The sequence below is a fragment of the Dasypus novemcinctus genome, chromosome 22 (genome assembly GCF_030445035.2).
Source record: "Dasypus novemcinctus isolate mDasNov1 chromosome 22, mDasNov1.1.hap2, whole genome shotgun sequence".
NCBI lineage: Eukaryota > Metazoa > Chordata > Mammalia > Cingulata > Dasypodidae > Dasypus > Dasypus novemcinctus.
This window is the reverse complement of record NC_080694.1, coordinates 7531303-7546112: the sequence shown is the minus strand read 5'-3', so window position 1 is coordinate 7546112 and position 14810 is coordinate 7531303. Positions and strand designations below refer to the sequence as shown.

At 38.6% G+C, this 14810-nt stretch overlaps 1 protein-coding gene across 4 annotated transcripts in view; it reads left to right on the top strand.

Annotated features, from left to right (window-relative positions):
* LOC101419071 (zinc finger protein 596) overlaps positions 1-14810 on the top strand; it is a 165364-nt gene that overhangs the window by 108244 nt on the left and 42310 nt on the right. For 3 of the 4 annotated variants that reach the window (XR_011647022.1, XM_058285091.2, XM_004463135.5), the window contains one exon: positions 1963-2045. The exons of the other annotated variant lie outside the window; for it this stretch is intronic. The gene's annotated coding sequence lies outside the window, so the exon portion shown is untranslated. The remainder of the gene's footprint in view (positions 1-1962; positions 2046-14810) is intronic. 4 annotated transcript variants of the gene reach the window in all.

Sequence of the window (14810 nt, the reverse complement as noted above, 5' to 3'; positions counted from 1 at the left end):
TTCTCCTCAGTCTTCCTCATCTCCTAAACCACAGAAAGCAGTGGAACCAATAATAAACCAAGTAGCCAACAGAATAGTGTGTACTTGCATCCAGTAGGCTTATTCTTGGTTTATACTGCCTCCCCATCCCATCTTGTCATGCATTTTTATCTATAATAATATTATAAATAATAATGTTAGTAATAGTGTCTGGTTTCATTATGATGGGATAGGGTTTTTGCTCCCTCATTTTCTAATGTGACCATCATTTACCAAGTGGAGTTGCTTATCTCCCTCCTTGGTGGTACACACTTTGTGTAAATGGCCCTGGAGCAACAATTTAAATTTACTGAAGGAGATTATGGGGGAAGAGTAATCATTCATCCCTTATATCCTGAAAAAAGTGGAACATTCTTAGGTGGTGAATTTTAGGAACAAATGGTTCCATAACAGAATTTGGGGCTGTATGATAGCCTATCATTAATGGGCCCCAGGAGAGTATCTTCCCTTATCTGGCTTCTAGTCCTTATGGGTTGGGGCATGATAGAACATCCATATTCATGAGAAAAAAATATTATTGAAGGGACTCTTCTATACAGAAATTTCATAATCATGAAGATGGACATGCTCCATATAAATACATAAAAGGGCAAGAGAAATGGTTGCAAAAATTAGTATGTGATGCAACACTTCCCAAAGAATTAAGAGAAATTAGTGTTTTGGGCAAAAGTGAAACCCAAGCAATAAGAATCAATGGTGAGTCTTCTTTGATGATGGCATCAAAGTAGTTCAGACAGGGTGCAGCTCTCTTCCAAAATAGGGAGAAAGCAAAGAAGTCAACCCAGGAAACTGGCTTTGGGATCGGCAGACCAGGAGAGTACTGCACACATCATCCAGAGGGACTGGGAATAGAGAAATTAACAGGTCAAAAGGAAAACTGGGTTATTGCTATCATGTCTGGGAATGATGCCCATCATCCCTTCCTTGAGGAAAACTGCCTTGCTACAACCTGTAGCCAATAGAGAGAGGAAAGGACATATTACTCTTGAGGAAGAGTGATTGTGAATCAGAGGGCTGTGTTTTCTCTTCTGTGAGTTTAACCAGCATAAGCCAGTTTTTAATCTCTGGCTCAGAAGCTCAGGTCAGTGGAAACTGAAGAATTCAACAGTTTATCAAAGGCTGCCATCTGGTAGACAGAAGGGATAGTGACAGAAGACAAGGCTTGACTCTCACTTTTATTTTACAGACAACTTAGATCTGGTCTGTTCCCCATTAATGGCTCCCTGCCACTGTTTTGATGACTTTAACATGGCAATCTTAAAGTTTCCAAAAAGTTTGAAACAAAATTCAAAGAATACCTATGAAATTAAAAACACTAGGCACAAAAGAGAAATTAATCAACAGAGTAAAAAGTCAACACACTCAGATGCCTATATAACAATTTAAAAAAAAATGCAAGCCATACTAAGAAACAGGAAGATATGGCCTGACCAAAGGAACAAACCAAGAGTCCAGATGAGACACGGATTAAAGAGAACTAATGAATTATATTTACACAAGTCTCCTTAAGCAATTCTAGTTATTGAGGGAAAATATGCCTAAAGAGATAAAGGATATAAAGATGACACTAAGATGAACATAAGGAACAATTTGAAAGTCTGAAAAGGAAAGTAGCAGCTTATGGGAATGAGAGACACAATGGATGAAATTTAAGATGTATTAGAGGTGGGAGCTGATGTGGTTCAGGGGTTGAATGTTCCCCCATATGAGGTCCAATGTTCAATTCCTAGCCCTAGTACCTAAAACAAAAATACATTAGAGTCATATAATAGGAGATTTGAATTGGTTGAGATCAGAATTAGTGAATTGGAAGACAAAGCATCTGAACTGACAGAAAAAAAACAGAGGAAAGAATGGAAAAAATTTAACAGGTTCTCAGGGAATTCAATGATAATATGACCTACACAAACTTATGCATTATAGGTGTACAAAAAGGAGAAGAGAATGGGAAAGGGGCAGAAAGAATATCTGAGGAATTAATGACCATTTTCCAATCCTCATCAAAGGTAAGAATATCAATATTTAATAAGTACAATTGTCATGATTAGGCAATGTGTCAACTTGGCCAGGTAGTTGTACCCTGTTCTTTGGTCAAGGAAGCACTGGGCTAATTGTAATACAAGGACATTTATGTGCTTTAGCCATTAGTGAGTTTACTGCATAGATGGCTGATTATATCTATGATCAACCAGAGAGATTGCCTTCAGCAATGAGCATTATTTTATCCAATCAGTTGAATATCTTGAAAAGGGAAGTGAATTCAGCCTTGAGAGAGAATTTCCAAGCTCATATTTGGACAGCTAACATCTCCAAGAAACAAAAGGGCTTCATTGGACCTCTAAGAGTATGTTAATTCCATATCTTTGTGCATAATGTCTTTTTCTGTCCCTTACTGATTTCCAGCTTCATTCCATTGTGGTCAAAGAAATTATTTGGTATAATTTCAATCTTTCCGAATTTATTTAGAGTTGTTCTGTGACCTAGCATGTAGTCTATCCTGGAGAATGATCCATGTGCACATGAGAAGAATGTACATCCCACTGTATTGGGGTGTAGTGTTCTGTATATATCTAATAAGTCCAGATCCTCTAATGTATTATTCTAGGTCTCTGTTTCCTTATTGATCTTCTGTTGAGATGTTCTTTCTAATGGTGGTAATGGTGTATTAAATCCCCCACTATAATTGTGAGGCATCTTTTTCTCCACTTAGTTTTTCCAGTGTTTTCCTCAGGTATTTTGAGGTGACCTGATTAAGTGTACAAATGTTTATGATTTTTTTCTTCTTCAGAGATTACTCCTCTTATTAATATATAGTGTCCTTCTTTGTCTCTAGTTTTGTCCTAGATTTTCATTTAAAGTATTTTGTCTGATATGAGTATAGTTCCTACTGCTCTTTTCTGATTGTTTACATGTAAAATTGTTTTCCAACCTTTCACTTTTATCCTCCTTGCATCCCTGAGGCTAAGGTGAGTTTCTGGTAGACAGCATATAGATGGTTATATTTCCTTCTCCACTCTGCCATTCCATCTCTTGACTGGATAGTTTAATCTTTTAACATTCAATATTATTACTGTCAAGGAATTACTTTTATCAGCCATATTTTCTTTACATTTATGGGTGCCATATGTTTCTATTTCCCTTTTTACTTGTTTAGTTGTTTTTACACTCCCCTCCAATTCTCTCTCTCCTGTTTCTTCCTCTCAACATGCAGAACTCCCTTTAGTATTTCTTGAAGGGCAGGTTTTTTATTGACATACTCTCTTAATTTCTATTTACCTGTAAGTACTTTGAACTGTACCTCATTTTTATTTTTTTTGTTTTTTTTTTAAAGATTTATTTTATTTATTTCTCTCCCATTCCCCCTCCCCCCAGTTGTCTGCTCTCTGTGTCCATTTGTTGTGTGTTCTGCGACCACTTGTATCCTTATCAGCGGCACTGGGAATCTGTGTTTCTTTTTGTTGCATTATCTTGTTGTGTCAGCTTTCCATGTTTGCAGCACCATTCTTGGGCAGGCTGCACTTACTTTTGCACTAAGCGGCTCTCCTTATGGGGTGCACTCCTTGCACTTGGGGCTCCCCTACACAGGGGAACACCCCTGCATGGCACGGCACTCCTTGCGCATATCAGCACTGCGCACGGGCCAGCTCCACATGGATCAAGGAGGCCCGGGGTTTGAACTGTGGACCTCCCATGTGTTAGGTGGATGCCCTATCCATTGGGCCAAGTCCGCTTCCCTTTTTATTTTTGAATGTCAGCTTTTCTGAATGGAGAACTCTTAGTTGGAAGTTTTTTCTTTTAGCACCTTCACTATGTCATACTACTGCCTTCTTGCTGTCATGGTTCAGATGAGAAATATGTACTTAATCTTATTGAGCTTCCCTTCTATGCGGTGGATCTCTTTTCTCTTGCTGCTTTCAGTATTTGTTTTTTGTATTGAATATTGGACAATTTGATAAGTATTTGCCTTATAGTAGGCCTGTTAGTATTTATACTGTTTGGGGTTGACTGCACTTCCTGGACATGTATACATCAGTGTCCCTCAATAGAGTTGGAAACTTTTCAACCATTATTTGCTCCAGTGCTCCTTCTGCTTCATTTCCCTTCTCTTCTCTTACTGAGAGACCTTTAATGTATCTATTTTGTTTTGCCATTCAAATCCCTTAAGTCTCTGTTGGATATTCTCTTTTTCTCTCTCTGTCTGATTTCAGCTGTACTGTCTTCTGCATCACTGATTCTTTCCTCTGCACGATCAAATGTGCTGCTATGTGCTTCCTGTGTATTTTTTATTTCTTGCATTGTGCCATCACTCACCTTCAGGTCCATTTTCATGTTATGTCTGCTTACAGTTTCTTCAATATGTTCTCCCAGTGTCTTAATATAATTTATCTCTTTCTTCACTTCATTAAGTTGATTTCTTGATATTTATTTGGATATCCTTGATTAGTCATTCTACATTCTACATCTCCTCCTTTTTTATTTTTTTAGACTGGGGCACGTCTTCCTGTTTCTTAGTATTGCAACATTTTTGGTTAGTGTCTGGGCATCTGTTTATCTTGAGGGGTTTATTTTGTTGGTTAGCTTCTCTTTCTACATTAGGGTCATATTTTGTTTCTTTTTGTGTTAATTTTTTTTAAAAAGATTTATTTATTTATCTCCCTTCCTCCCCCACCCCAGTTGTCTGTTCTCTGTGTCTGTTTGCTGTGTCTTCTTCTTTGTCCGCTTCTGTTGTTGTCAGTGGCATGGGAATCTGTGTTTCTTTTTGTTGAGTCATCTTGTTGTGTCAGCTCTCCGTGTGGGCAGTGCCATTCTTAGGCAGACTGCACTTTCTTTTGCGCTGGGTGGCTCTCCTTATGGGGTGCACTCCTTGTGCATGGGGCTCCCCTATGCGGGGATACCCCTGCGTGGCACGGCACTCCTTGCACACATCAGCACTGTGCATGGCCAGCTGCACACGGGTCAAAGAGGCCCGGGATTTGAACCGTGGACCTCCCATGTGGTAGACAGATGCCCTAACCACTGGGCCAAGTCCGCTTCCCTGTGTTAATTTTTGATACTTGGTCCCTCTTGTTCTGTATCCTTGTAATTGTCTCTGTTCCTGGGAAAAAAATATTAGGACCATAGAAAAATAAAGACATAAGAAGAGAAAAAAGAATAATGGTAATATAATACAAAAAAGGTAGAAGAGAATCTGTGCAAGAGATATGAAACTAAATAATACAAGTAAAAAATCACAAAGCAAATACAAAGGGATAAGACTAGAAAGAGGTACAAAAGAAAAAATAAAACAAGGACAAAATAGAGGGAAAATAGAATGAATTAAAAGACTGGACAGATGAGCAGAAAAAAATTAAACTAGGAACAAAGTACAGAGAAAAATAGAATTAATTTAAAGGCAGACAGATGAGAAGAGATTAGATGAAAAGAAAAAAAGGAGAGAGAGGAAAAGTAAAAATGAAGACCAAGCAAGAAGTGATGGAATGGAAGAAAAGCAACAGAAGACAGAAAAATTAAGAAAAGTAGAGAAATAAAGTAGGTAAAAAAAAGAAAATAAGCAAAATATAGGAAACAAAGAAGGGGAAAACAATAAACAAAAAACAAAACAGCAACAAAGAAGCAACCCAGGAAAAACAGCCTTCCCTCTTAGGACCCTAGAGAGCTTCTGAGGCTGCTAGTACTCAAAAATTAATCACCCTGCTGCCTGCCCTCCCTAGGAGATATCTTCCTACACTCACCTTGTCTTTGCTTTGGCTGCTATTGGCTTGTTACTATGATCATGCAAGGCAAGGAGGAAGGGCCATGCAATGGCTGCAGCCACTGTGCATTGCTCTTTCATAATAAAATTTCCCTTTACTCTTTGCTCAATCTGCACTAGTCCAGCAGGAGTGTACGGATCATCCCCCAACTCCCTCATGGGTCCTCAATCATCTCTCAGCCGGGCAAGCTCATATTACATAGAAGTGAATGACTGTCCCAGGATCCCCCCCACAGCAGACTCCCCCATGTAATATAGGGTCTTCCTTACACTGTCTGGAATGGCTGGCATGTTTTCAACTGCCTTATCAAACCTGGTGGGATTCTCTGGAATATCCTGCCAACTATGCCAGTTGTACCACAGGAGGGTCAAGCCTGGTAAACAATCAAATATTTTGATATTCCAAAGAATCCACATAGAAGCTATAAGGCCAGCAGAAGCCATGCCATTTTATTTGCTCACATGTCCCAATGATGGTCATCAGGCAGTGCCTGCATCCATACAGTGGAGAAACAAAGCAGCACAAATAGGGGTGCTACCTAATACATTGCCTATGGAATGATTAACAGTGAGTGCTAATCTATTTGGTTTCCCAGAACAGTAAATTGAGGGTTTGAGCAATTAACATTCTTTTGTAACAGACCAGTTGTGCTATTGGTGCCAGTCTCTATCCTACTAAGTGGGAATGGGCCATCAGCCAATATGGCCTTCCCCCTCATGGCCCTTCTGCAGGCAGCTCAAGAAAAGGGTGTACCTTCTATTTACCCTATATTTATATTTTGGTCTGTATACTTTGATAAGGTTTGATAAAATTTAAAATGGCCCCTACCTGTTATTGGAAGATTATGCAGACCAATTCTAATGCCCTAAAAAAGCCCTGCATTCCATCTATTTTATTCTTACCTCCCCTTCCCATCAGAACCTATGGTAACCACTGTTTCACTTTTTGAAGAACAAGAATCATAGATATTTGCAACAATATTGACAACTTGGCATATTTGTCTGTTTTCATTAGCCACTACTTCTGTTCTGGAAGGATTGCTGTCCATCTAATTTAGAGTATAGCAGGACTCCTCAGGATGGGAGTTGACCATTTTCTCATTTATTGTGTGGGTCTCCATCCCACTGATATTACATGCTATGAAAAGGTGAACACTAATATATTCCATAGACTGCTGCCCCATATGCACCCTGTCTCATATACCCCCCACATCCAACACACTACACCAGTAATCCTCCCATGACATATTTGCCAATAGAACATTACCAATATTGTAGTTTTAACCACAGACCTGCAGAACCCCAGAGTTCACATGCTCCTTCCCCCAGGTTTCCCTCAGATCTGGAAAAAGACATGGATGCCCACTGTCACCTCCCTTATCTACCATTGTGTTAGATGTAATTGCTCAAGCACTTAGGCAAGAAAAATATATGAAAGTCATCCAAATTGAAAAAGAAGAATAAAAATTTCAGTATTTGCAGATGACATGATCCTATTCATAGAAAGCCCTGAGAATCTACAGTACCCAGGAGACTTGAATCTCTGGACTGGCGATGTGCTAGCTGGGCCCTGAGCCTCAGCAAACTTGCAACTCCTACTCTCCAGTTCATTGGACTTACCCAGGTCAGCTAACAGGGAGGTGAAGATGGTCAACAACCACCACTACAGGGAACCAAGAGTGCCTACAAATCCAAGCCTGAGAATTGCATCCATCAACCATGTGGGCTCTAAGTCCCCTCTTGATATAGAAATGGATTAGACATCATCATCCCAGGATCCATAGGATGGAGGAACAAAATATGGAATAGATTGGGGGGAAAAGAACTTCTAGAACTCATAAATGAGTTCAGTAAAGTGCCAGCATAAAAGATTAACATTCAAAAGTGAGTAGCGGCAGCAGACTTGGCCCAATGGTTAGGGTGTCTGTCTACCACATGGGAGGTCCGCGGTTCAAACCCCAGGCCTCCTTGACCCGTGAGGAGCTGGTCCATGTGCAGTGCTGATGCGTGCAAGGAGTGCCGTGCCATACAGGGGTGTCCCTGCTTAGGGGAGCCCCACGCGCAAGGAGTGCACACCGTAAGTAGAGCTGCCCAGCACGAAAGAAAGTGCAGCCTGCCTAAGAATGGTGCTGCCCACTTGGAGAGCTGACACAACAAGATGACGCAACAGAAAAAACCACAGATTCCCGTGTCGCTGACAACAACAGAAGCGGACAAAAGAAGACGCAGCAAATAAACACAGAGAACAGACAACTGGGGTGAGGGGGAATAAATAAATAAATAAATATTTTTTTTAAAAAATGTACTTCTATACACCAATAATGAGCAATCTGAGGAAGAAATCAAGAAAAAATCCCAATTGCAATAGTAACTAAAATCAAAGTCCTAGGAATAAAATACCTAAAGATGTAAAGGATTTGTACACCGAACACTACACAACATTGTTACAGGAAATCAAAGAAGACCTAAATAAGTGGAAGACTATTACTCGTTCATGGATAAGAAGACTGAATATCATTAAGATGTCTATCCTAACCAAACTGATTTACTGATTTAATGCCATCCCAATGAAAATTACCACAGCATTTTTTACTGAATTGGAAAATATTTGGGACCCATCTATCCAAAAGGAGCCTAATATCCAGCATATATTAAGAAATCCTACATCTCAAAAATAAAATAACAAAACATCATTTTAAAAATGTAAAGAAGATTTAAATAGACAATTCTCCAAAGAAGAAATACAAATGGCCAAAAAGCACATGACAAGAAGTTCAACATCATTAACTATAAGGGAAATGCAAATCTAAACTACAATAAGATACCATCTCACAGCTATTAGACTTGTGGCTTTTTTAAAAACAGAAGACTACCAGTGTTGGAGAGGATATGAAGGAAAGGGAACACTTATCCATTGCTGGTGGGATGTAGAATGCTCCAGCCATTTTGGAGGACAGTTTGGTGGTTCCTCAGGAAGTTAACTATAGAACTGCCATGTGATACTGCAAACCCACTGCTGAGTATATACCCAGAAGAATTGAAAGCAAGGATATGAACAGATAGATGCACAGCAATGTTCATAACAGCATTAATTCATTATTTCCAAAAGTTGGAAGCAGCCCAAATATCCATCATCTCTTGAATGGATAAGCAAACTGTGGTATGTACATACAATGGAATATTACTCGGCTGTAAGAAGGAATGCAGTATTAACACAAGGGGAAACATGGATGAATTGTGAAGTCTTTATGTTGAGTGAAGCAAGCCAGGCACTGAAGGACAAATGTTACATGACCTCTATGATATTCATTAAGCAAATTCAGCAGACTCACAGAACTGGAGTCTGGAAACAAAGGGAGTAGAGGTTGTTGAGTCAGTGCTCATATGGGAAAATCTGTGATAAGGTGGAAGTGTGTGTTTGACCAGTGGAGCAATGTGAGAGTGGTGCAGTGTTGTGAGGGGTTGTGCTGGTCTATGAGGGAGAGTAAGGTGGGGTTTGGGTTGGACTATCCTTGGAAGGTGGGAGGGTGTTGTTCTGAAGTTCATGGACATGACAGTGGGGCAGCAATGTGTTGGATTCATTAGTGCTGGTCTGTGGGGGTAGATTGTGGGGTTGGGTTGGATTCTTGTGATTTTTACTTCTTCAACTTATCAATGTGGTTTTTTTCACTAATTGATTTTCTTGTGTTGAAACACCCTTGTGTACATGATATAAAACCCAGTTGATCATGTTGTATAATTCTTTTTAATCTGTTTTTGAAAGTATTTTGTTGAGGATTTTTGCACCTGTATTCCTTAGAATTATTGGTCTGTAATTTTCTTTTTCCATAGTATATTTTTCTGCTTTTGGAATTAGGGTGATGTTAACTTCATAGAGTGAGTTTCATAACCTTTCTTGTTCAATGTTTTCAAAGAGCTTGAGCAAGTTTGGTATTAGACTGTCTTTGAATGAATGGTAGAATTCAACTCTGAAATCATTTGGTCCATGACTTTTCCTCTTGGAAATTTGTATGTGTGTGTGTGTGTGTGTTTTTAAAGATAAATAGATCACACAAAATGTTACATTACAGTATGTAAGAGGTTCCAATATACCTCCACTTTCACAACACACATTCTCCAACATCAACAACCTCTTACGTTAGTGTGGCACATTCATTGCATTTGATGGATACATTTTGGAACACTACTACATAGCATGGGTTATAGTTTACATTGTTGTTTACACTCTCTTCTAGTCCATTCAGTGGGTTATGGCAGGGTATATAATGTCCTGCATCTGTCCCTGCAGTATCATTCAGGATAACTCCAATTCCTGAAAAGGCCCCATATCACACCTCTTCTTCCCTCTCCCTGCCCTCAGCAACCGACATGGCCACTGCCTCCACATAAATGATATTCTTTCCTCCATTGCTACAGTCACAATAATTCTATACTAGAATACCAGTAAATTCACTCTAATCCTTATTTTATTCCTTCATCCTGAGGGCCCTGAGATGATAATGTCTACTCGACCTCTAAATCAAGAGACCCCACATTGATGACTGATGGGATTCTCCTGCTTGCAGTTATAGACTCTCTCAGTTACCTGGTGTTGCAGTTGACTATCCTCACCTCCCTGTTAGCTGACCTGTGTAAGTCCAACAAATCACAGAATAGTTGTTGCAAATCTGCTGAGGCTCAGGGCCTAGAGCTGGCACCTGGACAGTCCAGAGATTCAAGTCTCCTGAGCATACACCAACCCCAGAACCAACCACAGTTTTGGTAAAAGTGACAGAAGAGGAATGTGCAGAGAGGTCACATCTGAGTCCATCTCCATAACATTCAGGAGCTCAAATTTCAAAGTAGGGCCTCCTGGCAAGGCACTGAACTCCAGAGCCATTGGCCATGACCATAGGACCTGTGGCAATATTTTGATAACTGCTTCAATCTCTTCACTTGTGATTGGTTTTTAAGGTCTTCTATTTCCTCTAGTGTCATTGAAGCTGATTAGTGCTTTTCTAGGAATTTGTCCACCTCATCTACATTGCCTAGTTTTGTTTTGTTTTTTTTTTTGGCTCCCTGTTTTTCATAGTATCCTCTCATGATCTCTATTACTTGTAGTGCCAGTTGTAATGTCTGCTTATTTCTGATTTCATTTATTTGCATATTCTTTTTTTTTTTTTTGTCATCAAATTAAGGGTTTGTTCATTTTATCTTCTCAAAGAACCAACCTTTGGTTTTGTTGAGATTGTCTATAGTTTTATATTTTCTATTTCATTTATTTGTGCTCTTATCTTTACTATTTCTTTCCTTTGCATTGGTTTGATTTGGGGAATAGTTTACTGTTCTGTTTATATTTCTTCCAGGATTGCAGTTAGAAATTCAGTTTTACCTCTTTTTTTAGGAGGTCCTGGGGATTAATCCTAGGAATTTATTCATTAGAAGTAAGCACTCAACTGCTGAGCTATTTCCACTCCGCATTGAGAGTAGCTTTTTTCATTTGTTTTGTGTTGAGGAAGTACCACTGAACAAACCCAGAACCTAGTATATGGGAAGCAAGTACTCAACCACATGAGTTACATCCACTTCCCTCTTTCACCTCTTTTCTATGGCCATTAGAAAGAATTTATTGGGAAATAATGGGAAAGAACAGCATGCTGAGAAATGGGAGAGAAGAATGGAAATATGAACCAAGATTTGGTGTGGGCTCTTGCAGGCAGAGAGAGCAATCTGGTTTGTGTGATTACCCTTATTAATCTATTAATTACCACTCCCCTTGCTAATTCCAAGAGTAGGGACCCCAGCTGTCATTGGCTACCCCACCAATAGTGGGGGCTAATATTGAGGACTGTTTGGAATATCTGGGGCCAAGGGGAAGTCACAAAAATGAAAACTGTGACCTCAAGGTTAAGGTCAAGATCTTGGTGGTGGTTTGTGGGCATATTGTCTTTTGGCCATGTTGCCTGTGTCTCATATTCTCATTTCCCTGTACTAACTTGCCTCAACTACCCCCTCAGGGATTTCATGTGCTTACTCTTAATCAGGTGCTGAGGGGAGATGGTCATTATTCTGTAGTTCCTTCCTGCTGATTAGGGCAATATTCCCTGCCAAACATGGCATAAATCTCTCTGGCTCTTCTATTGAGAGTGAGGGAAGACAGGTCCAGCAACCTGTTTGGAACAAGATGAAATCCCCATATGACTCAGACATAAAATATAAGAAATAAAATTAATTTTGAAGATATATTTCCCATAAAAAGGGTAGAGGATGGTGATGAGCAGACCCAAGAAGGGGACCAGCCATGACAAAAAGTAAGAAAGGCCATGAGCCTTTAGATACTGCATCCTCCCAAAGTTGATGGAAAACAGCATTCTTCCTTGAGTTCTTTTATCCTGTTCATTTAATTCTAGGGAGAGATTGGTGTAGACCTGCTTGATTTGGGTATAAATGCCCAACTCCAGCTCCCATAGCAGTGGTTATGCATAGAACAGCTGAGAGAGGTAAGAAGAGATGCACTGCCCTAATCATAAACTCACAAAGACAGCATAGGCAGTAACAAGACAGGCATATGGTAAGCAAAATAAGGACAGTAGTTTAATGAGCCATTCTTTTGTTTTATAGGCACTTTCATTAATTACTTAGAAAGATGAATTAAATATACCAGGACTTTTAACGTGTTCAATTTCTTTCTGCTTGTGATCTAGAATAGAAGAGATATAGGTACTGTACTTAATACTAATTGATGCACTCATCGATGCATAAATTTCCCTTTGAGATGCAGTTAATAGATCTAAGCTCCTTATTTGCAATACCATAAATATTATCTCTCCATAGGAGCAGACCATAAAGCCAATTGTGTTTAAGCTCTACTTAAGTTACTGTGATAATTATTGCTCCACTTGGTTTGATCTTCACCCAGCCAGCATGCTGTAGCATCATTGACCTCAGGGAGAAGCTAGGAATATTATTTCATGACCTCTAATATTTCATGAGCATGGTGCATAGCACCCTTCATCACTATGAAACAGCTTGTTTGGAAGTAATGTCCATTGTACACCTGGCCACTTGAGCCAGTGCTGGTTGTTGCATTCCAACTGCATCATACTCTCCATTCACTTCAGGAGTATGTTCAGAAATGTAATAGGTATTTTTGTTTTGGTGTCACTGACTGACGTAGCCAATAACTCAAATGAAGAGGCAAAATGCAGTATATGAAAGGCATGGTTTAAATGTACAAGAGAGTTTGATGATACTGAAGTCTGTCAAGTTTTCAACACTTTCTAAATACTTCAGTGCAAGGTATAACATATCAAATGAATTTAACTATTTCAGTACTTTGTTTTTTTACTTTTTTACCTTTACCAGGATTGCATTAATTGTGGTGTTTTTCTTTAGCAGCAAAGAAAAAACTACTTTCTCCATTGTTTTATGTAAACTGAGGAGTCCCAATGTAAACTGTGATATCTTCCCTTACCACCAATTTAATATGCAGACTGAGGTGGCCTCTGGCAAGTTTTCCTGTTACGAAGTTACTTTTTGTTACTAATATCAATTTAAGTTCTAATTAAAAATGGCTTGCAGGAAATAGCCATTTAAATGCTTCCATTTAGAAGATGCTTTCACAAACCTCTTACAATTAGAATTTACTTTAACTTTAAACAAGCTTGTTAAATTACAACTAGTATCCCAATAAATTTACTTTATCCATTTTAAGATAGGGCAAAACTCAATTTCCTTCCTTAACTTAATTTCATTATAGATGAATGTACAACTTTCATCATTCTAAAGTCTTAATGCATATAATGCTAATTTATCTAATTGCTATCCTATAAAACTAGGGAGATTACACACAAGCTAAATAAAATTGAAACCATTATATTTTATGCAAGGAATATTCTTTTTCCTCCCTTTACAGGAGGCTAAAACCTCTTTTCTTTAATAAAATTCTGAGTGTGTGAGTAATCTTAATACATACTGACTGCTAGGTTTTAGAATATAATGGTTTAAATTGTTTTAAAAGATATTTCCGTAACTTTCAAGGACTTTTCCTTCATTTATTGATATTTGGTAACTGGATTATTAACCACCATTATTTTAAGGCTGGTAGATTTAAATTGGGGAATTACAGGGCAAACTGACTCTTAATTCCACAGACTAGAAGATACTCTTTTATTCTTTCACCCCTGGCCCCTCCCTCAGAGCTCTTGCAAAGAGAAGGCCTTGAGGATTGGGTAGGTCAAAGAACTTAGGAAAATGTTTCCCTTTCCCAGTTGTCTCTATATTCAGATTTCTATATAACATTTCCATCCTGCTCAGCCTAATTTGGTTTCTAGGAAAATGTATTCACATATATAAATGTGTATTTAATTTTACAATTTGAATAGACCTCTTTTAAGAATTTTCATTCGTTAACTTGATATCACCACCTGATGTATAGAAATATACACTGAGCAAATTGGCAGATACAAATAGAGAGACAGCCACAAAAATACAACTCACTAAAGTTACTTAAATCTATTATTCATTTACAAAATACATTTAATTGTAAAATAACATTTAAAAGATTTCCTTAAAGGCTGTATCTAATTACTCAAATTTGTACTGTGACCATGCAGTTTTGCAAAAGAATTTAGTTCTTTAATTATTGGCTTATAACCAAAATGTTATCAATGCTTTAAAATACAGTTAACATTTTCTTTTACTTCAGATTTTTCCTTATTTCTCATTTTGACTTTGACAGAAAAAACAAATTCCAGTATATACCTACTGAGGTCATTAAAGCTTCAGGGAAACTGGTTTTTCTCATGACTTTCTGCTTTTTAGGAACATCAGCACTCAAGGTGAATGGCCCTATACCCAGTCCTCAGCCTGGGCTGGAAGAATGGACATGCAAGCTTTGGGTCAAGAATTCTACCAGTTAGCAAACCCCCAGAGTCAAATAAGAAGACAGGGTCACTAATACCAGTGGAAAGATCAGATGACGGAGGTGTCCCAAGTTTGCTTTTCTCTGAGCCATAAGGGGTAGAATTTATTAGGAAGT